The following is a 27920-nucleotide window of genomic DNA, read 5'->3' on the forward strand; positions in this document are numbered from 1 at the left end:
GCATATGTGTCAAGCCCTCCTGAGGTGGACCCATAGTTTCCATCTGGAAAAAGGGTGAGCTATATCTGGGCAGCGCAAATGGGGAAGGGGGAGGGTGTCCAGTGGCATGGAATGGGAGAAGGCAATCTTGAGCTGCAATATTCTGAAGGTCTAAATACCACGAGAAAGAAGACGTGGCAGTGGCTCATTGACAGAGGAGGAAGCATATCAAAGGCCGGGGAACATAGTCCTGGAAGGATGAGAGAAAGGTAACCAAGGCCCTATCAAAAGCTTCCTAAACTCAAAAAAAAGTCTGAGACATCCGTCATGTCATGGATGAGAGCAAAAGGAGGGGAGGGAGTGAAGGACAGGGGCTTTAATAACAGAGATGTGTCTATACTGCTGTCCTGTAAGGTTGCAAGGTCAGCCATGATCAGAAAACTCCTGACCTCCTGGGCCTAGTTCACCGATCCCTGCTGCCGCTGTTCAGCTGACTTTAGCTCCAATGTCAGGCGACCACGCCCTGATCCCTGAGCCCGCCAGTTTGGTACCATTGTGGTGACCTTATCAGTCATCTCCTTTTTTGCTGAGCCAGTTTGTTTTCATTTCTGAATTGTCTGAATGTTATAATATCCTGTATGTAATCTCTGTTTTTCAAATTTAAAATTAATTTCTAACTGTTTTGATATGCGCCTAATACCTTTTGCCTATCACTGATTTTGCTTGCCACTTTGTCCTTGTCCTCCCATCTCTCTGACAGCCCCTCCCACCTCCCAGGACTATTTATGCAAGTCCGTCTGCACCTTGACTGTGCCCAGCGCCAGGAACCCTGACTCTTCCTTCCCACATAGCTACACCACCGCAGACCACTGGACTCCGGACGTGCCAACATCCACTGCTGATGCACGTCCCCATGCACCATCAGAAGACCTTCCTCCTGCCGACACTGCCACCTCACCATCAGCACCAAAGCTACTAGAGTCAACACCTACACAGACACCACGCCAACCAATATCATCACGACAAAACTTTAGTGCATCCTTCTCAATGCACAATGGCTCAGCAAAACATACCACGGAAATCTGGGACATGATCTTATCCCTCACCCCGGACATCGTCTTCCTCACAGAGACCTAGCTGAACCCCGCCTCCACACCGGACTTCGCAACCACCAAGCCTGGAGGCTACACAATAACTCACTGAGACTGAACCAACAAACATGGAGAAGTAATCGCCATTGTCTACAAGGACACCATCCGCTGCACGACATCCCCTGACAACCCAACCCCGCAAATGGAACACCTTAACTTCCAACTCCACAACAGATGATAAAAGCAGCATTAGAGGCACCCATGGATATAGACCAACTGGATCATGCACCAGCTTTTGCAATGCTATCCCAGACCTCATCACCCCAATCGCCATGGACTCTGATCACTACATCTTACTTGGGCACCTCAACTTTCACCTCAATGACCCCCAACAATGTCAACACCATTGACTTCCTGTAAAGCTTGAGCAACATCGGCCTCAAGAAACTGGTCACCCACTTCACCCACATCGCAGGACACACGCTCGTCCCCATCTTCACCTCTAGCGACAGAAGTAAATACACCCATGCCAGCCAACTCACCTGGTCCGACCACCACAGCATCCACTTTACCATCACAGGAACTATCATGGCAGGCACCGCACCCCCAGATTCACACGAAGAGACTGGGGAAAGATATCAGAAAAATAGTGGAACAACACTCTTTGCTCCCACATCCCAGAGTCAACACCTGACCCAGACCAAACAACAAAAAGACCTCTCCCAGTGGATAACAGAAGACGCAGAATTGCATCTGCCAAGACTGCAAATGTCAGAAAATCAACAAAAAGAGGCAGCTGGTTCACCGAGGAACTGCAAGCCAACAAATCCAACTGCTGACAACTAGAAAGAATGTGTCAGCTCAGCAAACAGTCGGAAGACCGCATCACCTTCAGGACAGCAAAGAACTAGTACCACCTCCTCCTGAAACAAACCAAGAAGAACACCCTGGCAGATCACATTGAAGCCAGCATGAAACACAGCATGGAACTCTGCCATTTTAAATGAGTTCTCCAACCCAGCAGCCACCAAGAACGACATCACTCTCTCCCAAGAACTGTTTGACAACCTTGCTGATTTCTTCAATGACAAGATATTTACCATCTACAAAAACTTTGAACACCAACTCCCCACCGCCGCTCACACCCACAAACACAAACTCCGAACAACAGCTCACTCACTGGTCCATCCTCACCAAGGAATACCCTATAGACATCATGAGCTCCTTGCACTATGGAGCACCACATACCATTGCCCACACCACGTCTTCATGACAATAAAGAGAGGGGCCCTGTATTTATGAATGCAAAGGCAGGAAAGCATGGGTAAAAAGGCCATACATTAAACAAAAATAACCTGCCTGATATAATAGTTAGGCGGAATATCTCGCCATAATTTTAGAGGTGCTCAAAGTCGCAATGTGGCCAAGTGATTCAAAACATACACCAAAATATTCTACTCATAGGGCAATAAATGTAGTTTAATTAATAAAATGTCAATGTTTAATACACTTCATTCCAAATAAATGCATATGTACATAACATCAAATGTGACATAAACATGAATATTCACAAAAAAAATGAAAAACACTTTCTCTCTGAAGACCTCCAGACTCCCTCCCTCAGCATCACAATCATACTCATCATCTAACTGCAACTGTATCATTCACTCCACATACATCCTTTTCCTAAATGCATGCTCCAGACATCAATAAAACTAAAAGTAACAATGATTTTAGGCAAAACAAGGACCACAAAAACAATCCCTACACTCTTAAATTCATGAGTACTTTTCAGAAATATGATATTGTTGATATAATTCATACTTCTTGATTAATCAATATATTCATATCAGGTTATAGATGTTCTGATCCTCATATTTCAGTTCCAAATATGCACGTGTTTCGGTGAAGACCACAATTTCAGTCGCACCTCATGGCGCAAAGACATTAAAAAAACAACTAACAGATGGAGGAGCTGAGGCAATTCCCAGAGCAAGTACCTAGGAAAAACATAACAGATCACATAAAAAGGCTCCAACTATTTCTATAAATCTATGTGTGCATGTTCACAAAGTGACATACTAGAGCAACTAAATCCCAAAACGAATACACCACAGTGTAAAGGAAGATTATTAAATAGACCAACTCCAGAATACACTTATACTTATTTCAAATATCCAACAGACAAGTGAAGTGGCACAGGTCGAAAAGGACAGAGAGTGCATATCACAAATATCACCAATAAACAAGAGGACCCAACATACAGAAAACCCAATAGAATTGTGTGAAAATTCAAACAAAGTGAAAATTAAGACCTGACAGCATGTGAGCAGTGATTTATAACCAAGTTTCAATCAATCAATCAGGATTGGCTAATTACCCATTAGGATCTGAAGGTGCTGGGGGGAGGGATTCTGAAGTTCAGTCGAAGAACCCGGTCTTGAGGTCCTTCCTGAATTGAGGCAGTGAGGTTGATTACCTGAGATGTAGAGGAAGTGAGTTCCAGGTCTTTGGGGAAAGTTAGGAGATGGATCTTCCTATGGTTGTAGTCTTGCAGATCCGTGGGATAGTGGCCAGTGCCAGGTTGGCGGAGTGGAGGTGTCTGGTGGGAGTGTAGAAGGAGAAGCAGTGATTGAGGTATGCAGGTCTGATGTTATGGAGGGCCCTGTAGGTGTGCGTGAGGAGCTTGAAGAATATTATTTTTATTTTTATTCAGGAGCCAGTGGAGGTTTCTCAGGTGACATGCGATGTGGCTGCAGCGGGGGATGTCCAGGATAAGTTTCGCTGCTGCGTTCTGGATTCTTAGCAATTTGTTTTGGAGCTTCTTGGTGGTGCTGGCGTGGAGTGCATTGCCTTAGTAGGATTTGCTTCTGACATGTGCCTGGGTGACCTTTCTTCTGTACTCAGTGGGAATCCTGTTTACTTAAACAATGTATGTATATATATGTATATATATATATATATTACCTACTGGCGGTCGCCAGTAAGTAGTTATAGTTAGGACCTATTTTCCATAGGAAATCCGCAACATTCTATTCCCAATAACTTTGGCGCCAATTGACAAATCTTCGCGAAATTTTCAAAACATTTGGCCAGCTCCGGTCCGCTTCTATCCTGAAAGTCTCGGGATGATTCGTATCACGGGGGCCGAAAAAAAAGGGGGGTCCCAAAACGTGTTTTCCCGATGCAATTTCCCATAGGACCTTGAGCCGCAGCTACAGCCCGAACTGCTGAACGGAATTACACCAAATTTGGCAAAGAGGTAGTCCTCAGCTCAGACTCATGCTTTGTGCTTAAATGGTGTCAATCTGTTCAGTAGTTCCTGAGAAAATCAAAATTACATATATATCTGGGCGGAGCGTAACCACACATCTCATCGTGAGATCTGATTGACTGTCAGCACTTCATCCAAGAAGTGTTGGCAGCCATCTTGGGACCAATATACATGATAGCACCTCATTAAAAAGCATTGCAGGTAACAGAAGGTTTTAAGACTTTAGTTACATTATAAATCTTTTGTTGATAGTACCATACTCATTTTAGGAATTGTGGTATGTTCTAAGGTGATTTTACCATGTGAAAAAGCCTTCTGCTGGGATATCATGAATCATGTTTAAGAGAAAAATATTTTCTCATGCTTTTCCCACAGAGGTTTGGAAGGTGATCTATAAGCTAAACTGAAAGCATATTTTCTGTAAATTCACATTATCTTTCTCAGTCATGTGAGAATGAAGTCTGACATTCTCAGTAAAACATGTACATCCAACAAGGGCACAGATTGTCAGTTGATTCCTTTGTGTTCTACTGCAGCTTCACAGAGTGTTCCAAAGAACAACTAGAGCGCTAACCGTCCTACTTATGACAAATGTGTGGCACAGCTGAAGCCATCTTGATTGGAATAAAGTGGTAACTCTTAAAACATTTAATTGAAAAAGGAACAAAATGAGGGGGTTCATTTTGCCATAGAAAGTATGATTAGTGCTGCAGAAAGAAAAGTTAGGGCACATTTTGAGTGACTTCTCAAATCCTCTTCTATTTCATTAAAGAATTCTGACATGCAGACTGAAACATGCACTTTCAATACCAGCAGCAGACTTCCCTGGTGAGCAGTAGCTTTACTACAGTGATCTAACGAGCAACTAGAGTGCTAACATTCTGAATTTATGGCAAATGTGTGACACATCTGAATGCCTTCTTGATGAAATCAAAGTAAAAAACTAAACGTATTTCCTACTGAGGGGACTGTAGTAAATGAGGAAATTAGGAAACTTCATAACAAATAAGTCTCCCAAGATGGCCACCAGAGACAAAAGAGCCCAAATGTAGCACAAATATCACCCAGATGTAGCCCAAGTATAGCCCAATGACAGAATGTCCCAGAGTGTTCTAAAGAACAACTAGAGCGCTAACAGTCTTACTTATTACAAAAGTATGGCACACCTGAAGCCATCTTGATTAGTATAAAGTGGTAACTCTTAAAACATTTAATTTGCAAAGGAACAATATGAGGGGGTTCATTTTGCCATAGAAATTATGATTAGTGCTGCAGAAAGAAAAATTAGGGCATATTTTGACTTCTCAAATCCTCTTCTATTTCATTAAAAAATTCTGACATGCAGACTAAAACGTGCACTTTGAATACCAGCAGCAGACTTCCCTGGTGAGCAGTAGCATTACTACAGTGATCTAATGAGCAATGCTAACATTCAGAATTTATGGCAAATGTGTGACACATCTGAATGCCTTCTTGATGGAACCAAAGTAAACAAGCATTGAAAATGCAATAGGTCTCGCCCTCGTTTAAGTTAATACAATTCTGTTTGTAATTAGGTGGCTTTTTAGCTTTGCTTTTATTAGTGTTTTTCCAAATTTTATGTACATTACATGCATATGTATGCATATATGTATATGTATATGTTTGCATGCATTTATATTTGTATTTATATAGATATGCAGATTATATACATGTCTATATATGTATGTATATATATATATACACACATATATATATATATATATATATATATATATATATATATATATGCATATATATGTGCATATGTGTGCGTGTAGAGAGAGGTAGAGAGAGGTAGAGAGGTAGAGGTGTAGAGGTAGAGAGGTAGAGGTAGAGGTAGAGAGGTAGAGAGTAGTAGAGAGAGAGGAAGAGTGAGGTAGAGAGGTAGAGAGTGGAGAGTGAGTAATAGAGAGTAGAGAGTGTGTAGTAGAGAGGTGTAGAGAGTAGTAAAGAGAGTAGCAGAGAGTGAGTAGTAGAGAGTAGTAGAGAGTGAGTAGTAGAGAGTAGTAGAGAGTGAGTAGTAAAGAGTGAGTAGTAGAGTGAGTAGTAGAGAGTAGTAGAGAGTGAGTAGTAGAGTGAGTAGTAGAGAGTAGTAGAGAGTAGTAGAGAGTTAGTAGTAGAGAGTAGTAGAGAGTGAGTAGTAGAGAGTGAGTAGCAGAGAGAGAGTAGAGAGTGATTAGTAGAGTGAGTAGTAGAGAGTAGTAGAGAGTGAGTAGTAGAGAGTGAGTAGTAGAGTGAGTAGTAGAGATTAGTAGAGAGTAGTAGTAGAGAGAGTAGTAGAGAGTGAGTAGTAGAGAGTAGTAGAGAGTGAGTAGTACAGAGTGAGTGGTAGAGAGAGTAGTAGAGAGTGAGTAGTAGAGAGTAGTAGAGAGTGAGTAGTAGAGAGAGAGTAGTATAGTAGTAGAGAGTGAGTAGTAGAGAGTAGTGGAGTAGTAGAGAGTGAGTAGTAGAGAATAGTAGAGAGTGAGTAGTAGAGTAAGTAGTAGAGAGTAGTAGAGTGAGTAGTAGAGAGTAGTAGAGAGTGAGTAGTACGAGCAAGTAGTAGAGAGTGTGTAGTAGATAGTGAGTAGTAGAGAGTAGTAGAGAGTGAGTAGCAGAGAGAGTAGTAGAGAAGGAGAAGTGGAGAGAGTATTAGAGAGTAGTAGAGCAGTAGAGTGAGTACTAGAGTGAGTAGTAGAGTAGTTGAGAGCGAGTAGTAGAGAGTGAGTAGTGCAGAGTGAGAAGTAGAGAGTAGTATAGAGTGAGTAGTAGAGAGTGAGTAGTAGAGAGTGAGTAGTAGAGAGAGAGTAGTAGAGAGTGAGTAGTAGAGAGTAGTAGAGTGAGTAGTAAAGAGTGAGTAGTAGAGAGAGTATTAGAGAGTGTATAGTAGAGTAGTAGAGAGTGAGTGGTAAAGAGTAATAGAGAGTAGTAGAGTGAGTAGTAGAGAGTAGTAGAGAGTGAGTAGTAGAGAGAGTAGTAGAGAGTAGTAGAGAGTGAGTAGTAGAGAGTAGTAGAGAGCGAGTAGTAGAGAGTGAATAGTAGAGAGTGAGTAGTGAAGAGTGAGTAGTAGAGTGTAATAGTAGAGAGTAGTAGTGAGTAGTAGAGAGTAGTAAAGAGTGAGTAGTAGGAAGTGAGTAGAAGAGAGTGAGTAGTAGAGAGAGAGTAGTGGAGAGTGAGTAGTAGAGAGTGAATAGTAGAGAGTAGTAGAGAGAGAGTAATAGAGAGTGAGTAGTGGAGAGTAGTAGAGAGTAGTGGAGAGTGAGTAGTAGAGAGTACTAGAGTAGTAGGGAGTGAGAAGTAGAGAGTAGTAGAGTGAGTAGTAGAGAGTGAGTAGTAGAGAGAGAGTAGTAGAGAGTGAGTAGTAGAGTAGTAGAAAGTAGTCAGTCAGTATCAGTCAGTGTCAGTCAGTCAGTGTCAGTCAGTCAGTCGGTGTCAGTCAATCAGCGTCAGTGTCAGTCAATCAGTGTCGGTCAGTGTCAGTCAGTCAGTCAGTGTCAGTCAGTCAGTCAGTCAGTCAGTCAGTCAGTCAGTCAGTCAGTGTGAGTCAGTCAGTTTCAGTCAATCAGTGTCAGTCATTGTCAGTCAGTCAGTGTCAGTCAATCAGTGTCAGTGTCAGTCAGTGTCAGTCAATCCGTTTCAGTCAGTCAGTCAGTCAGTAGAGAGAGGTAGAGAGGTAGAGGTGTAGAGGTAGAGAGGTAGAGGTAGAGGTAGAGAGGTAGAGAGTAGTAGAGAGAGAGGAAGAGCTTCCCCCTGCCCATCCTGGGGGAGGAGATTTAGCACCTCGCCCAGGATGTGCATTGTTGCAGGCCCAGGAGAGCAGGGGCTCTCCTACCCAGGGGTCCAGCAACATGTCTGCTGTGTGGCAGCTTCGGCAGCCTCAGAACAGACGTGGATTGTAGGTTAGGTTTTAGGGGGCATCTCTAAGATGCCCTCAGGGGTGTTTGGTACATTAAATCCCACACTGGCATCAGTGTGGGTTTAATGTGCTGAGAAGTTTGATACTAAACTTCTCAGTCTTCAGTGCTGCCTTTATGGTGCTGTGGAGTTCGTGTTTGACGAGCTCTCAGCACCATGTACTCTTAAAGGGCAGCACTGCACTTACAGTGCCCAGGAATGGACCTGGATATTGTAGGGGCACAGGGCTCCTGCTCCTGTGCCCACACCATTGGCATAGGGCACCCAGCTAGAGGGGGGGCTGATGTATGTCATGGCAGTGTGGGTGATGGGCATGGCGCACAGGGATGTGTGCCATGTCGATTCTTTTTTTTGTCTTGCACCCAGACACCCAGCCTGCAAGGGCAGTGTGTGTGTGTAAGGGTACAGGGCCTCTAAGGGTGGCACAATGAGTGCTGCAGCCCTTAGAGGCCTTCCCTGGTCACAAGGCCCTGTGTACCTAGTGTACCATTTACCAGGGGCTTACATGTGGCCACGGTTTGCCAATTTGTGTTTTGTGTTTATAGGGAAGGAACATAGGCCCTGGGCACCTGATTGGCAGGAGTCCAGGGTACACTCACCTGATTGGCAGGAGTCCAGGGTACACTCAGTCAAAGTACATTCAGCAATTCAGCAAAAAGTGGGGGCATACCATGCAAGAAAGATGGCACTTTCTCACAGTACACCCAACACCCTCCATATCAATAGGGGATAACCCGCAGTGGAACGAGGTGTGGGCATGACCAAACAATGGAAGTGCAAAGTGCGAGTTATCAGCAGGAAGTTAAAAACAATTTCAGTTGCTTTGCTATATATTAAAACAAAGGTCGTAGTTTTCAAACTAAAAAGTTAGTGCTTGGTTAGTGTCTGCTACGCAAGGCTTACATAGATGCCACCAAATCTCTAAGACTGCGCGCGTCCACTGCGTGTGAAGAATGGTATTGGCTTTAAATAGAGAGCCGAGCTCTGGGTTATGTGACCGTCTGAGCTCCGCCCCCACTAGGCCCACCATCTGTGTGTGACGAGAGCACATACGCCCAACACCCTCCACATCAATCGGGGAAATCCCGCGTTGGAACGAGGTGTGGGCGCGACCAAACAAAGGAAGTGCAAGGTGCGAGTTATCAGCAGGAAGGTAAAAAACAATTTCAGTTGCTTTGCTATATATTAAAGCAAAGGTCGTAGTGTTCAAATTAAAAAGTTAGTGCTTGGTTAGTGTCTGCTAAGTAAGGCTTACATAGATGTCCCCAAATCTCTAAGACTGGGCGCGTCCGCTGCGCGTGAAGAATGGCATTGGCCTTAAGTAGAGAGCCGGGCTCTGGGTCATGTGACTGTCCGAGCTCCGCCTCCTCTAGCCCCAACAGCTGTGTGTGACGAGAGAGAGCACGTATGCCCATCACCCTCCACATCAATCAGGGAAACCACGTGGTGGAACGAGGTATGGGTGCGACCAAACAAAGGAAGTGTAAAGTGCGAGTTATCAGCAGGAAGGTAAATGAAACAATTTCAGTTGCTTTGCTCAATATTAAGACAAAGGTCGTAGTTTTCAAATTAAAAATTTAGCGATTGGTTAGTGCCGGCTAAGCAAGAGTTACATAGATGTTACCAAATCTCTGAGACTGCGTGCGTCCTCTGCACGTGAAGAATAGCATTGGCTTTAAGTAGAGAGCCAGGCTCTGGGTCATGTGACTGTCCAAGCTCCGCCCCCTCTAGCCCCACCAGGTGTGTGTGAAGAGAGACCATGTAAGCCCACCACCCTCCACATCAATCGGGGAAACCCCGCAGTGGAACGAGGTGTGGGCACGACCAAACAAAGGAAGTGCAAAGTGCGAGTTATCAGCAGGAAGCTAAAAAACTATTTCAGTTGCTTTGCTAAATATTAAAACAAAGGTCGTAGTTTTCAAATTAAAAAGTTAGCGCTTGGAGGGCGTGGCCAGGTGCCGATGAAGATGGCCGGCTAAATACCGAGCTCCGCCGGGACCGTTGTGTTTCCCTGATATCCGGCACGAAATCCGACCCTGTATGCATCCAAGCGGCTGCACCAACTGCCCTACCAGTTGCGCTCCTGCTCCGCGAGTCGGGCGGGGTCTGGGTCTCCGGTGGGGACAGATCGCAGCGCTCTCCGGCACGGCGGCCGACCTGGGACTGCGGCCTGGAGCCTGAGGGCCGGGAGCGGAACCACGGGAGGCCCCGGCTGCGGCCTACACTTCGCGCTACGAGGACGGGGCCTCTCATCGCTGCTGGGACTGAGGTGGGGGACGGGCTGCGTTCCTGCCCTACGCCCCGCGAGAATTGGCGACTACATCGAGGAAGGACCTCGTGGCCTGCGGGGGAGTGGCCTGAGCCTCGGCCTGCGTTGCGGCCTACCGGCGGTGGGAGTTCCGCGTCGCCACGCTCGGAGGGGGGAGACCCCGGTGACAAGCTGTGCAGGCCCAAGCGAGGAGGAGCGCGGCACGGCCCGAGGTACCACTGATCTAAAGGCGAGGGGCCTCCCTGAAGGAACTGCGACATTGCACGGCAGTAAGTGCGTGACTGGGTCCTCCGGTCGGGTGCGGGGCTCGCTGTCCCCCCGCCAGGATCCAGCTCGGCCAGTCGGGCTGAGCCTGTCCCTGCTGTGTGAGGAGCCCCGAGCGGCTGCTGGTAGCCGGGGGTGGTGGGCCGCACCGTCTGGTGCGGTGGCGGTGCCGACCTTCGGTCCAGCTCTACTTCGCGGCACGGAGCGGCGGCGGTGCTGAGAACCCACCAAACGACTTTTGGCGCTCGGACTGGGGCGCAGACCCTGGTCTGCAGAGGCGGATAACCAACATGCGGCCTAAGGTGGGAACAAAAACGCAGACTAATAACCTGGAAAAGTACGCGGTGTCTAAGGGTCCGTCGCAACCTGAAGCGGCAGTGGACTCGGCCGCGAACCGAGCGGAGCCCTCCCCCACTTCCATAATGGCCGCGATACAGACACTTGGCACCAACCTAGAACCAAAAATGGACAAGATATCCATCGAGGTTAATCTGCTTCGCGCTGACCTCGGCCGAACCACGGAGAGATCGAAAACCAATGAGGCCGACATCAAGGCGCTTCAGGCCTCCGAAAAACGGCTCGAGGGAAGAGTTAACGAGCTTGTCTCCCAACACCGCCAAATGGCTCTTCGGCTCGAAGACCAGGAAGGGAGGGCCCGAAGGAGTAACATCTGCGTCGTTGGGGTGCCGGAGAGAATGGAGGGGCAGAGTGTTGAGCTATTTCTCGAAGACTTAATTCTTCGGCACCTGAAACCGAAGCGATTGTCCAAGTTATTTACCATTGAACGTGCCCATAGAGCCTTGCTCCCCAGACCCAAGCCGGGGGCCCCGCCTAGAACACTCATTGCAAAAATTCTCAACTTTCGAGACCGAGACGCCATCCTCCAGACGGCCAGACAACATGGGGACCTACATTGCGAAGGAGCCCTTATCCGGTTCTTCCCCGACTTCACGTTGAAAGTCCAACAAGAGCGACGCTCCTTCCTGGGGGTCAAGGCGGCACTCAGGGAGCGGGGAATCAAGTACATGATATTCTTCCCAGCCAAACTGAAGGTAATAGCGGGGGGCAGATCCCACTTCTTCACCTCGCCGGCGGCGGTTCAGGAGTGCCTTGACATGACGACAGCGGACGAGCAGCTGGAGCGTGCCAGCAATCGCGGGGGAGAGGACGGAGCCGCCTCCCCGGGTTCGACGGCAGGGAGACCAGTGGACGACGAGCGGAGCCAACGGACCTGGCGTTCAAGATCGAATAGTCCCCGCTGGGACTCACCCCGGGGAACGGCGGAATGATGAGGCCTCAGACTACGGACCCACATCTCTCCGAACAGTAACGTATGAGACATGAATAGGGTTCGGTGTAGTGGCAAGGACATGAGAGGTGGACCCTTATGCCGCTCGCCTAAGTGGGGCAATGACTGTTCCTCGCATGCTCCATAAATTAAGGGACTTATAGTTTGGGACAACACGGACACGGCGGTCAGAGTTGTAGCCGGCTCACGTTCCCTCATCGGGGTTGTTTCTCCAGGGGAGGGGTGGATATCTCTCTCTGGGGAGGGATCGGGCGACAGGCGCTCTGCTAATTGGGGCAGTGGGTAGTTTGGAACCTACAGAGCAGGGAGCAGGGTGGGAGGGGGGTTGCGTCCAGTGGGGGGGAATGGATTTTCTGCTAAGGCCTGTTTTAAAGCGGGGACCAGAATCGGGGTATTGGGTCCCGTGTATGTTCTGTTTGGTTGTATAATGGTGGAGGGGTGGGCGGGAGGGGGGGAGTTGAAAAGGTTTTATGGTCATATTTCGGCACTCTTTACAGGGTCAGCAGCTACACAGGTATGCAGGGTCTGGCTAGCTTCTACAGTTATGGCTATGACTAGCACATGGGAGAAAAGTCTTAAGGTCCTCGGGTGGAATGTGAACGGGCTGGGGGATGGGCTCAAACGTACGATAGTTCTGCAGTTCATTAAACGACTCCTTCCTGATGTAGTATTACTGCAGGAAACACACCTGATGGGGAATGCATGCCAGGCCCTCAACAGATGGGGATACACTTTGGCGGTACACTCAGGCTTTACCTCTGGCTCCAGGGGAGTGGGGATCCTACTGCGTCGCTCCCTGCCCCTTCATATTGACCGCACAGAGACTGACCCGCTGGGCAGCTTCGCTGCAGTGTCGGGGAGGTGGGAGGGCCGCAGATTAAATCTTGTCTCTGCGTATGTCCCCCCAGGGCTACAAACGCAATCCTACACGGATCTGGGTAGGCTCCTACTATCCCTACCGGAAGGTCAGTTGATCCTAGGAGGCGACTTCAATGCGGTAGTCTCGGGAACTCAGGACCGACATCCCCCTAGAGAAACGCCCACGGGGCAGAGGTGGTTGACAGACTTCCTTGAGGCCTTTGGGCTCACAGACTTGTGGTGGCTGCTGCATCCCACGGGCAGGTAATTTACATTCCACTCTGGGCCGCACCGCTCCTTCTCCCGCCTGGATTATGTATTGTCTCCGCTACACCATGACATGGTTATACGGGAGGCCTCGCACCTGGCCCGCGGGATCTCCGACCATTCTCCAGTTTACGTACACATCACGCTGGGTCGGGGACGGGAGGGATTGAAGGACTGGGCTATTCTAAGGCCCAGCGGTGCCAGGGGACAACACCTGAAACCTTCGTGGGTTACCTGTTCCGGCGTACAAAACACAGAGACACGGGACACTTCCGGCGGCGTCAAAGATCAGCGTTTATTTACTGCAGGGATACAGAAATCGCAAGAAGTACACAACGTGTAGGTTCTGAGAGACTGCTTCGAATTGCAAAAGTGGATCGCTCCTTTTATACACATTTTGGTCATAGCACAATATGGCAAACAAAGGTTACGACTCAGTTCCCACAATAAACTTCAAAAGGGTCGCGTTCATGTTTCAGAAGCCCGGAACATAATTACAACAACATTGCCGGTTCCCAACTGTAAAAGCACGTTATCCCCACATTAAGCACATTTTATTCTGACTGTAAACACATTAAGAGAAGGGACAGAAACAGATGCAAAGGAAGAACAAGGATGCACAACAGATTGAAAAAGAGTGTAGAGAGTAATAACAGAAACTTGATTGCAGGATCAAAGACCTCGTGTCTAATGCATGCATGACTGAAACAATAGACTGGCACGGCAAGATGAGCCTTGAGCGGGGCCATCTGCCTTTGCCGTGTCATTTCCCTTATCATAAAAGACACCCTCAAAGAAACATGTGTCCTTCGTGAAAGCTTGGGAATCCCAGGGTCACAGAGCGGACAAGGTCCGTTCGCTGGCTACTTGAGGGCAAGAAACAAAATGGATGCCGCATCTAAAATGGAACCCGAGGGTTCGGATGGACATACCTAGAAATGAGACGATCCGTACATAGTAGCGTAGCGAAACCGCGTACACCCACTAAACTCGTCATTTGCGGTTCGTAGATACCAAACTCGTCCATATTCGAACACACCCAAAAAGTGTCGTTCAGATTCACACGGAACCTCAGACGCTCCTTTTGCCCTCATGTAGGCAAGCACTAGTCGAGATCAGAATTGATTTCGATATTCATCAGATCATTCAGCTGTTTCTGGAACATCATTCTATTCATCAATGTCTCCTTGGTAACAGATGGCCGTCTTATACACGTTGTAGCACAGAGACTACATAAGACAGGACCACACTGCACACAAAGACAACACGTGAACAGAAACGTCACAACAACCCCTACAATCATCAGAATCTTCCAGCCCCAAGTGGATATCAGGCCCCAAAACCATCCTAGAAGTGTCCAATTACCTTCGTCCACGTGTATGGACTCGGAAATCTTATGCAACTTCGAGATGGCTTGGTAAACAGTTGGAGCGTTGTCAGGAATGAAAATGCAACAGCTCGAATGGATAACTTTGCACACCCCACCTCTATCTGCAAGAACAACGTCTAGAACCATACGGTTCTGCAACGTCATAAGTCTATCCGCCTGAAGTTCCGCTGTTAAATTACCAAGAGCACTCGCAGTTATGTTAGCAGTCGACTCTACCACACGGGTCAACTGTCTTAGGTTCCTACTATTAACCATAGGTCCCCAAAACGGCAAGAAACCCTTAAAGAAGTCTCCTGCTTCTTGACCGGCAGTATCCTCTTTGCTAATAACGCCTCTCACAATCCTCGTCTTGTGATAGTCTGCGGCAACTGTAAAAGTCGGTGGCAAAAGATTCGCGATATAACAGGTTCCCGAAAAGTCACGGGGCAACCATGTATATGCACGTTCATAACATACAAAATAGGTACCCTTGGCAGTCAGAAAAACAGGGGAAGAGAGCATCGGTAGAACATACGTATCAGTACAAGCACTGTTCCCAAGTTGTGCTCTCGGATTTCGACCCAAACCTTTCAAGCAGAAATTACCGAGGTGGGGTACGATCCATATTGGAGACGAGCTCTTAAGCTGTCTATCACCCACTGACGTACTATACTCAGCCTCACTCAGGTCCTTATAGGCTTGCACCTCTTCATCTGGAATAGGCGATGCATCAAAAACATCTCTATCTAAATCCGCAATCGCTATCGCCAAAGGCTTGTGGTACGGACCAGGACCAAAGTTGGCAGAGCGTGGCTCTCGACTGGGGTAGGAATCTAGTGCACTACGGAACATAGTTTGGAATGCTCGAGCTGACCCTTGGGAGCTATAAGGAAGAACCAGATACGGAATACCCCTATCCATGGTATGTGGCATTAACCCACACACCCAACAGTTGGTAGTATTCATCACCAACTGATGCTGATGTAGGAGTTGAACGAAGGAGTTATTCATGAATTCCGCACGTCTAACCTGTTCATGTTGGGGCAGAGGATGAAAGGAATGTGGAGAAACAGTAGTAATAGAGCTTAGTTTAGGAGGAAGAGTAGGCGAAATGGAAGGCAATAGCGACTGTATTCCGAAATACACTCCACCCACCAATAGCATAGACACAGTCAGAAACAGTAGAAATACCTGAAACAGAAAACATTTTGTTCGTACAATCTTATGCAATTTTGATCTTTGCGCCGACATCCTTTCTACTTCCAACAGCTTAGAGAATACCATCCTCTAAAAACCGTCCGTGACGTACTTGACGCACTTCGCTCTGAGTAGCGATTATCAATTCCCAGGAGTTCCCAGGAGTCGATAAAAGTAACCAACCTAGTTTCAGAAACCTGCTAAACAGAAGGGAGTACCCGCACGGCCCTACGGTTAACCCGGATGATAGGTTTTCCTAAACACTCGGCTTAATACAAATCTCTTTAGCTGTGAAAAACAGACATAAAAAGAAACTCAAAAAAGGATGTAATTATTTGTAGTGTTCGTGGCAACAGAAAAGGGAAATATAAGAAAAATGTTATTAGTCTCTGTTACGTGGATGAAGAAAGTATCGATTTCTTCCAGGTCGAGTCTGTTCTTCAAATAATTGTTCAGCTGGTGAAACAGTGTTCAGTCGATTGGATGACGACTCAGACCTCGAGTTCTCTACAACTGACGACTCAACAGGTGTGTCTGGCTGCAATGAATTGTCTCCTACAGGTTGAGCATCGCTAAACGGCACAAAGCATAGAGGGGTCTCAGTTTCCGTTGCCGCAATACCAGTTCTCACCCAACTATCTGTTGGTGAAGGGATTGGCACCTTCTTGGTATGGCCGGCGTGTACCCAGTTCTTTCTGCCTTCCAACTGAACTGCAGTCCTTGTGGCCAATAGCACTTGGAAGGGTCCCACAAATCTTGGCTCCAAGTTGCGTTTTCGGGCAAAATTTCGGGTCACGACCCAGTCACCCGGTTGGAGCCGATGTCCAGGACCCTCTGTCTGTGCCGGCAAAGCTTCAAAGACCTGTTGATGAATTAACCTCAGTTTAGTAGTCAGATCATGAAGATAATCAATTAGCATTGGATACTCAAGACTACCAAAGGCCTTAGGTCTCGGAACTCCCCAAATGTTCGCAGGGCGGCCGAACACAATCTCATATGGGCTGAGCCCTACTCGAGAGTGTACAGTCGCTCTGGTCGATAGGAGAGCCAGAGGCAAGGCATCAGGTCATGACAACCCAGTCGTAGCTTGTATCTTCGCAAGTTTCAGCTTCAGAGTACCATTGTACCCTTCAACCAAACCCGCTGCCTGAGGATGATTGGCACTATGGAATTTCTGTCGAATTCCAAGGCCCTTACACAAACTCTGCATCACGCTTCCCACAAACTCGCTTCCATTATCTGACCACACAATCCGTGGCATTCCATACCGAGGAAAGTATTCCTTCAGTAAGACTTTCGCTGTGGACAGGGCAGTATTATCCTTAAGAGGATAGGCCTCGATCCATCTGGAGAACGCACAAACCACAACTAAAACATACTTCAGATTATTGCATCTCTCCATATGGATGAAGTCCAGTTGGATAACCTCAAAGGGACAGGCAGGAGGAGCAAAATGACCAGGTGGAGTGGGGGTGCCCTTGCCAGGATTATGCATCAAACACACCATACAATTTTTAACCACTCTCTCAGCACACTTAGCAATACCATCATTCTTCCATACAGGAGACAATAACTTGCATATACCTTTCGCACTAATGTGTGACAACCCATGAGCCATAGTCACGACAGCCAACACATAAGCATCTGGTAACATCCACCTCTGACGTTCCGACAAGTCAACCCAACATCCATGCATGTCCAACTTCCCCGTACTTTCTTTCCACTTCGTTCTTTCAGTTTCAGTGGCCTCATTCTGAATTGCTTTCACACTCTCAACAGTGTCTTCACACATACCAGTCTCCGTCGGCCATCTCACTGAACTCGTAACATACACTCGGGTTGCAAGATTCTTAGCCGTTTCCTTGGCAATCTCGTCCGCAAATGCATTACCACGACCAACATCATCCGTAACCTTTCGGTGCGCACTACATTTAATGATCGCCACCTGTTTAGGCAATGTAAGTGCATCCAAAAGATCATTCACGAGCTGCCCGTGTTGGATCTTCGTACCATGCGATGTCATAAATCCTCTTTCTCTCCACAATCGACCAAAACTATGCGCAACACCGAATGCATACTGACTATCGGTGAACACATTCACTCGCTTTCCCTTAGACAAAACACACGCTCTTGTCAATGCAATCAATTCTGCCGCTTGGGCTGAATTCTGACTCAATCTCGCAGTCTCCACAAACGTGCTCAATGTCACTACAGCATACGCAGTCGTCACATCACCATTCGGCAACTTAAAACATGAACCATCAACATACAAAGTGCCATCGGGATCTGTCAACGGAGTGTTTTTCAGGTCCACACGACCCTTCGTTTCTTCCTCAGTTCGTAAGTAACAATCATGTGGGGGTACATCATCTGATTCCATATTAATCGGCAACAATGTCGCCGGATTCAGCACATTACAACGCTTGATCTGTATATGACTTGCCAAAAGGGTCAACTAATACCCGGACAACCTTGCACTCGTCAGATGTTGAGTTTTTGTCCGATTCAGGAGAGTGCCAACTGCATGAGGAACCATCACTATGAGCACATTATCCATGACCAAACCTGCGGATTGTCGAATAGATACCGCAGCTGCCGCTGTCGCCCTCAAGCAACTTGGCAACGCTCTAGCTACCGGGTCTAAAGTCGAGGAAAAATACGCACATGGGCGCTGCTTACCACCAAATTGTTGCGTCAAAACACTCAACGCACAACCTCTCTCGTGAACGTATAGTGTAAATGGCTTACTGTAATCAGGAGTACCCAACACAGGAGCCGAACACAACGCATCACGTAGTTCAGAAAAACTTTTCTGACATTCTTCCGTCCATGGCAAAGGAGTCGAGACATCCTTGCACGTGAGAGCTATCAATGGCTTCGCTAACAGTGAAAAATTTGGAATCCACTGTCTGCAGTATGACGTGATACCTAAAAAGGCACGCACATCTCTCTGAGTTGTTGGCACAGTCATTCGAGCAATTGCTGCAATTCTTTCAGGGGTCAACCTTCTTCCCGCCTTTGACAATAAGTGACCTAGATAGGTTACTTCTTGACAACAATATTGTAATTTAGAAGGTGACACCTTGTGATGTAAGTCACATAGATGCTGTAACAGTGACACTGTAGCAGTTTTGCAAATCTGTTCAGTGTCAGCAGCTACCAACAGATCATCGACGTACTGAATCAAAGCCGCACCAGCCGGCAACACAAACGCATCAAGTTGACTCTTAAGAGCTTGGCTGTAGATCGATGGACTCTCACAGTAACCCTGAGGTGCGTGTTTGAACCTGAAGCTGCGACCACCTAATGAGAAACCGAATAAATCTCTACTTTCCTCAGCAATCGGAATGCTAAAGAACGCATTCTTCAGATCGATTACCGAGAACCAAGATGCAGAAGCTGGAATCAAAGTCAGCAAAGCTGTAATGTCAGGCACCACGGGAAACTGTGGAACAACAATTTTATTCACCTCCCTTAAATCAATAACAAAACGATACACAGGAGGCTTTGATGGATCAGTTTGTTTCAAAATAGGTAACACAGGACTATTACACACGTTACCTCGTGTTTCCTCGATGACATCTTTATCGATCAAATCGTAAATGATCGCTAACAGCGCTCGTTCACCATCAAGAGGGATACGATACTGGGGAATGCGCGGCAATCGCACGTTTGATTTTAATTGAACAACATAAGGTGGGATATCCAGCAGGCCCACGTCATTGGGACCTGTCGCCCACAAAGAATCAGGAAGAGAACTCAATTCCGGTGGGAGCTTATCACTCGACAGATACATGGGGGAGATCACTCTCTGACCCAATGTAAGCTCCACTCCCGCAGGAGAACAGTACAAAGTCGCATATAACCGCTTCAATAAATCCAGGCCCAAAAGATTCTCACCACAACCAGTAGTCAAAATCAAGGGAGCTTCTAACTCACGAGACCCAATTGTAAGGTGCAAAGGGCTAGAAACCCGATTGCTAATGGGGGCGCCAGAGAATCCAACGGAAACATTCGTTAAGCCAGACAAAGGCGCGCCAGGGAGTTTCGAATGCATGATGGAACTTTTCGCTGCACCAGTGTCCAACAGAAAAGGCTCAACTACGCCCAATGTAGCAACTGCGACATAAGGCCCTCTCTGATCAACCGGAACTGATACTACTCCCTTTCTTTGTCTAGGGCTGTCCTAGTAATTACCGTCAACACCAACATCATGCTCGATATAATAGTCGTCCACATGATACTGTGCAGATCTACCAGACGATGGATCGCGCCGATCAAAGCAATTTTGCGAATCTGATGAAGTGGCAAGACGCTCGTTCTGATTCTGAGTAACGCCGCGACCTCTACCACGTGATGCTTGTTGAGGACCACTACGACCTCCTCGAGCCGAAACACCATTGTTGCGGTCACGCAGCACTGGACAATTAAACTTCAAATGACCCTCACCCCTACAATATGCGCATTGATTGTACCCCAACACAAAGCGAGGTGTAGAGGAGTCATTACGTGACTGCGATCTAGAAAACTGCGATTGTAAGCGATGTGGCTGTTGCGAGTCATTCTGATTCGAGCGCGGAGGATACGCTTGCTGCAATAAGACCTTTGTTTTAAGATCCTTCGTTTTCTTATCTGCGCGTTCGCTTTCTTCTTTTTCTCTATTTTCGTAGTATTGGGCCGTGGCTAATATCTGAGCAGTGGTAGAAACGGCCCACGAACTCTCAGAATTCTTCAACTTGTTGCTTAGTTCAGGCAACAAATTCGATACGAATTTATCAACAAACAATCGCTGACCTCCCTCAGAGCTCATATCCTGACCACTATGATCAATAAATGCCTCCTCAAATGTCGTAAAGAAATCGGAGACACTCTCATCCTTCTTTTGTTTGCACGCAGACAATTTGTCCCAATTAACGCGTATGGCTGGCATAAGTGTCTTCATAAGGGTAATTATCCTCTGGGGCAGATTCTCAATGAGCTGTTCAGGTTTAGCCCCACCAACTTGCCGGGCGTCAGCCGCCGCAAGAGCAGCCCAATCACCGCCTAACTCAGCTGCGTGATTCTCGTGACGGATTTTCGCCCAAATTGGTTGAGGTACTACATTACCAAACAACATGTCAATATCGGCAAGGTTCATGACAGTAGCAGCCACTAATTGGGACAATTCCTTATAATAACCTGCAGGATTTTTACGGGGGTCGGGCAAGGTTTGCTTTACCTGCAAAACTTCCGATCGCTTCCATGGGAGGTGTATCCAAACTCTCTGAAAGTGTGGTGGAATAGCAGGATTAGCATTAGGATCACCTGGCATCCATACTGGGGGAACTTCCCGCATAGGATACTGACCTGGTTGTGCCATCCATTCCTCAGTGGCGTCTTTAAACAATGCCCGAGGTTGCATTATAGATCGAAAAGATAACAGACGCTCTAAAGCACGTCGGACGTTGTCACCTACAATCGTACCAGTCGAAAATTGATTCTGAAGCTCAGTGATCTCCGGCGGTACATTATCTACCTCCTCATTATCCCACTCTTCTCTCAAGGATTTACACATTTCCTCGAACACGAATCTTTGAGTGGGCTCATTAAACTGAGAAAATGTCTCAAAAACTATACGCGAAGCGTACTTCGCAGGATGCCTAATCCATTTGCGCGCCGTTTTCACTAACGACTCACGTTCCCTACCATCAGGGATTTGTCTGCGCCTCTGAGCAACATCAGAAAGATTTGACCCAAGTACAGGTCCAAAAAACGGAGAATAGAGAGTAGCAACAGCATTCAATATACGACTACGAACAGAAGGGGAAGAAGAAGAAGACACAGGAGCAACAACATTAGGAGTAAGCGTAGAAACAGTAGCAGTAGTCGGGGTAACAGGAGTAGTAGTAACAATAGGCTGGTGAGGTACCGGCAAAGGAGCAGTAGGAAAAAGAGCGGGTAAAGGAGGATGGACAATTTGCGGCACAAGGGGATTCGGAAGAACAGGAGGAACGACAGGCTGACCAGCAGCCGCCAAAACAACAGGTTGAGGAACAAGAGGAATCACAGGACCCACGGTATCTGGTGCATAGGGAGGTGGTGATTTCAATAGATAGGACAATAGGGGATCTTCCACCACTTCTTCTCCCGTCTTATCTGGACTAGACGGTAAAACCGGATAACATCTATCCACTGCCATATGATGAAGCCTAGCACTAACTTCCTGCTCCTTCTCATCTTTGTCTCGCTGATACTGTTCTGCATTTCGCATCACCGTAATGACACCTTCTCTCTTATTTTTCTTAGTCTGTTTGATTTCTTTCTGCTTGGCCTCTTTGCGCCATAATCGAAAGGAATCAAACATGGCCGGCCTAGCCTTCTTTTTAAACAATTTAGCTTCAAGATTATCTAATATTGCAGTTTTGAAACTACCATGTGGTGGCCAACTAAGAACACCATCATTTTTAGTGTAACGAATCCAATAGTCATTATATACAATAGGACCTACGCCGTGTCGACTATAGAGCTCATAAATTGGAGTTCCAACTGGAGGTATCGGGCATGAATCCTCCAGTCGGGAATCCGTGCTGCAACATTTAAGGAAACCAAACAAAGTACCACGGCCAGGCATCGTGCACACTAACCGAGTTTCCAAACTTCAAGGGCTATCGAATTACGATGTCCTCGCAAAAAAAAATGCAAGACCCTCGGTTTTTGGCAATTGCAATCGTCAAATAAAACCCAACAACTAAGAACCAGCAACTAAGAACCACAAATGCAATGGAACCATGCAAACAACAAAGTAACCTCTGGGAGCGACCCACAAATACTTAACTGAAAGAGCAATGGCGTCACCAGGAAGGCCCGTCTATCGTCTCGCCGTACAAAGGACTACGCCAGGCGCCAAAACAGGTCAAGAGTCAGGGCATCAGTCCGTCGCAGCCGTCAGGAGGCGGGAATCTTCGCGGGAAAAGTCTTCGGGCCACTTATTTCGACAACTGGATCGATGAAGCGGGGTGCACCTTCCCTCGGAGATTTCACACGAATTTCCTCACGATCGTCGGGCTTTGGACCGGTACCGCTGATGTCGCCCAACGTTGGGCGCCAACTGAAGGACTGGGCTATTCTAAGGCCCAGCGGTGCCAGGGGACAACACCTGAAACCTTCGTGGGTTACCTGTTCCGGCGTACAAAACACAGAGACACGGGACACTTCCAGAGGCGTCAAAGATCAGCGTTTATTTACAGCAGGGATACAGAAATCGCAAGAAGTACACAACGTGTAGGTTCTGAGAGACTGCTTCGAATTGCAAAAGTGGATCGCTCCTTTTATACACATTTTGGTCATAGCACAATATGGCAAACAAAGGTTACGACTCAGTTCCCACAATAAACTTCAAAAGGGTCGCGTTCATGTTTCAGAAGCCCGGAACATAATTACAACAACATTGCCGGTTCCCAACTGTAAAAGCACGTTATCCCCACATTAAGCACATTCCATTCTGACTGTAAACACATTAAGAGAAGGGACAGAAACAGATGCAAAGGAAGAACAAGGATGCACAACAGATTGAAAAAGAGTGTAGAGAGTAATAACAGAAACTTGATTGCAGGATCAAAGACCTCGTGTCTAATGCATGCATGACTGAAACAATAGACTGGCACGGCAAGATGAGCCTTGAGCGGGGCCATCTGCCTTTGCCGTGTCATTTTCCTTATCATAAAAGACACCCTCAAAGAAACACGTGTCCTTCGTGAAAGCTTGGGAATCCCAGGGTCACAGAGCGGACAAGGTCCGTTCGCTGGCTACTTGAGGGCAAGAAACAAAATGGATGCCGCATCTAAAATGGAACCCGAGGGTTCGGATGGACATACCTAGAAATGAGACGATCCGTACATAGTAGCGTAGCGAAACCGCGTACACCCACTAAACTCGTCATTTGCGGTTCGTATATACCAAACTCGTCCATATTCGAACACACCCAAAAAGTGTCGTTCCGATTCACACGGAACCTCAGGATGTGTGCTGCCAATTAATGCCTGATACCTCAAAAATGAGGATCTCAGGGAAAAACTGACCGGTTCCATAACGCAATACTTAGAACAAAATGTCGGATCGGTATGCTCCTCAGTTACTCTGTGGGAGGCCTTTAAAACAGTGCTTCGGGGAGAGGCCTTATCGGCCATCTCAGGCGGCCGTAAGGAAAGGGTGGCACAACTCACCTCCGTGGAAACTGACCTACGGGCGCTGGAGGAGGCGGCGTGCGCGGCTCATGACCCTGAGGCGCAGCATCGGTTGCGACTCAAAACTGCGGAATATAGGGAGCTGGTCACACAGAGGGCCCAAGTGGTGGCCAGCCACAAGGCGGGTAGGATCTACGACCAAGGAGACAAAGCGGGTAAGCTTATAGCCTGGCTCGAGAAAAAACAAAGGGCCACCAAAGTGGTACCAGAAATTGCAACGGCGGCAGGGACCCTTGTTACGGAGCCAGGCGAGATTACCGCGGAGTTTGCGAGACATTTCCGACAGGTATACAGTAGAGGGACGGATCGCTCCGAGGAGGACTCTATGGCCCTTCTGCAGGATATCCGTATGCCACGCCTGTCGCAGGTCGACAGAGAGACACTTGAGGCTCCACTCGCCGCAGCCGAATTAGAGCGTGCAATAGTCGACCTTCGTCCGGGTAAAGCCCTTGGACCTAACGGCCTTCCGATCGAGCTGTACAAGCTGAAACCTGACGCCCTTAGTGTGCACCTCCAACGAATGTTCGAGGAGAGCAAGGCCAAAAGATTACTGCCGCGCGACCAGCGCATAGCGACTATTGTTGCTATCCCGAAAGAAGGGAAGCCGAAGGAGCTTTGCTCCTCATATAGACCGATCTCGCTACTAAATGCGGAACCGAAAATATTGGCTAAAACTCTTGCAAATAGGCTCCACGCTGTTCTCCCCGCGTTGGTCCACCCGGACCAGTCTGGCTTTATGCCCCACCGCAATACGGCCCTCAACATCCGACGCCTAAACGGTGTACTGGGAAGGTGCCACACCATCCGAGAGGATTCGGTGGTGATGTCCCTTGACGCCACCATGGCATTCGACACCCTCGAGTGGCCCTACATGATAGAGGTGCTCCGTAAACTGGGCTTTGGCCCCCTCTTTATAGCGTGGGTGCGTCTTCTTTATTCTGAACCCTTGGCGCAGGTAGTGATAAATAATAAGGTCTCGAAGGTATTCGTTCTAGAAAGAGGGACCAGGCAGGGCTGCCCGCTTTTGCCTCTCCTGTTTGCGCTCGCCCTTGAGCCTCTCGCTGCCTGGATCAGGCAGGACATCTCCCTCACGGGGATGCGCTGGGTGGACCGCTGGGAGGACAAAATCTCCCTTTACGCGGATGATATCCTCCTCTATTTAACCCAACCGCGAAAGTCAATCGTCGTAGCCATGGATATCTTTACGAGCTTCGGCAAAAATTCGGGGTTCCGTATCAATTGGGGAAAGTCCCAAGTTTATGTCCTTCATGGCAGCCCCCCCAGGCTTCCCGAGGATTGCCCACTGACCTTTGCAGAGGGCGGGTTCAGCTACCTTAGAGTCTTTGTCTCACTTGACAGGACGCTCACGTACGAGAGGAATTTACTACCACCCCTGCGACGGCTTTAACGTGACTCCAATACGTGGCAGAAACTCCCATTGTCCCTGCTGGGCCGCGCGACCCTCTTCAAAATGTTTGCGCTCCCGAGGTTTATTTATGCCCTCCAAAACTACCCAGATCTCGTGCTGAACTCCTATTTCATGGCTGTAGAGGCGGCGCAGCGGTCCCTCTTCTGGGCAGGCACTCCTAGGATTGCGCTGCACAAGCTCTCACTGGGATGGTACGACGGGGGAATAGCCCTCCTGGACATCCGTAAGTACTATTAGGCAGCCCTCTTGTCGGCAATAAACCAGGGGATGTATAGGGACGGCAACGACCCGCTTACGGAATGGACAGATGGTTGCTCCCGGGTGGGAATTACGAGGTCGCACTCTATTCCAAACCCGGTAAATGTATGCTTACGGGGCCAACGAAACACTCGGTGCAGATATGGCACGCGGCGCACCGTAGGCTCGGCTGGGCTAATACCCTGACGATGGTAACTCCACTCTGGGCCTCTGAAAGACTGGGCAGCCTAGGACATACAAAGGGGTTCCGGGCATGGGACCTTATCGGTATCTCGCAGGTCAAGGACCTGTGGGGGCCCGAGGGGGTTATATCCTTTGCATACCTACAAGACACGTACGAGTTGGCGCACACCGAATATTTTAGATATCTGCAGATTAGGCATTCCCTTCAGGCCAATATACCATCAGGGACCAAGCCCCCACAGGCATCCCCACTGGAGGACAGACTGCTCGCTGGCTACATGCCGGAACACGCCATTTCACTCACATATAAGAAATTGATCAACAATCCTCCGGATCCCCTCGAGTCCCTCAGGGAGAAATGGATAGCGGATGGTCTAGAAATTGACACTGAGGAGTGGGTGGAGGCGCTAGCATCCCCGAGGGAGGTGGCGATATCGGCAAGACTTCGACTCATACAACTTAAAATACTACATAGAGTGTATATCTCTTGCACAAGACTGCAGGCGATGGGACGGGGGGGCTCTGTAGACGGGGCTGGGGTGAAATTGGCTCTTTCTTTCATATACTGTGGGAATGCCCCGGTGTGCGGACGTACTGGAGGCGGGTGGTGTATTGTATGCAGGAGGTGTGGGAGGTAGAAATACGCCCAGAGGCCAAACAATGCCTTCTGAACATCTGGGACCCCACGGACTTACCTGCAAAGGGGAAAGTCTGGGTTGCACTTGGGCAAATGGTGGCAAAGAGAAATATCGCACGCCTGTGGGGGGCAGCTGCTCTGCCTACTCTGGCCGATTGGCAAAGAGACATGGACTGGTGTATGCTGCAAGAGAAGACTGTATATACAGTGCGGGGGTGCCCTCGGAAATGGGGGGAAGTGTGGACAAACTGGAACGTTTTCAGAGGGGACATCTGTGAGCCACCACAGGCTCGCCGGCCCAGCATGGGAGCCGAGGACTAACCGTAAACTGTTTAATTGTTGTGCTAAACAAGCCATATAGGCAATAACCTGTCGACACCTGTAACCATAGCTTTACGAACATTGCTGTATACGGAATGACCATTTGTTTCTTTGTTTTGCAAAATAAAAAAGATTTAATAAAAAAAAACAAGAAAAAAAAAAAAAGTTAGCGCTTGGGTAGTGTCTGCTAAGCAAGAGTTACATACATGTCACCAAATCTCTAAGACTGCGTGCGTGCGCTGCGTGTGAAGAATGGCATTGGCTTTAAGTAGAGAGCTCGGCTCTGGGTCATGTGACCGTCCGAGCTCTGCCCCATCTAGCCCCACCAGCTGTGTGTGACGAGAGAGCACGTATGCCCAACACACTCCACATCAATCGATGAAACCCCGCGGTGTAATGAAGTGTGGGTGCGACCAAACAAATGAAGTCCAAAGTGCGAGTTATCAGCCGGAAGGTAAAAAACGATTTCAGTTGCTTTGATATATATTAAAACAAAGGTCGTAGTTTTCAAATTAAAAAGTTAGCGCTTTGTTAGTGTCTGCTAAGAAAGGATTACATAAATGTCACCAAATATCTAAGACTGCGCACTTCCGCTGCGTGTGAAGAATGGCATTGGCTTTAAGTAGAGAGCCGGGTTCTGGGTCATGTGACCGTCCGAGCTCCGCCCCCTCTAGGCCCACCAGCTGTGTTTGACAAGAGCATGTACGCCCAACACCCTCCACATAAATCGGGGAAACCACGCTGTGGAATGGGTATGGCCGTGACCAAACAAAGGAAATGCAAAGGGCGAGTTATCAGCAGGAAGGTAAAAAACTATTTCAGTTGCTTTGCTATATATTAAAACAAAGGTCGTAGTTTTCAAATTAAAAAGTTAGTGCTTGGGTAGTGTCTGCTAAGTAAGAGTTACATAGATGTCACCAAATCTCTAAGACTGCGTGCGTTTGCTGCGCGTGAAGAATGGCATTGGCTTTAAGTAGAGAGCCAGGCTCTGGGTCATGTGACCATCCGAGATCCGCCCCATCTAGCTCCACCAGCTGTGTGTGACGAGAGAGCACGTATGCCCAACACCCTCCACATC

The sequence above is a fragment of the Triturus cristatus genome, chromosome 3_1 (genome assembly GCF_964204655.1).
Source record: "Triturus cristatus chromosome 3_1, aTriCri1.1, whole genome shotgun sequence".
Classification (NCBI taxonomy): Eukaryota; Metazoa; Chordata; class Amphibia; order Caudata; family Salamandridae; genus Triturus; species Triturus cristatus.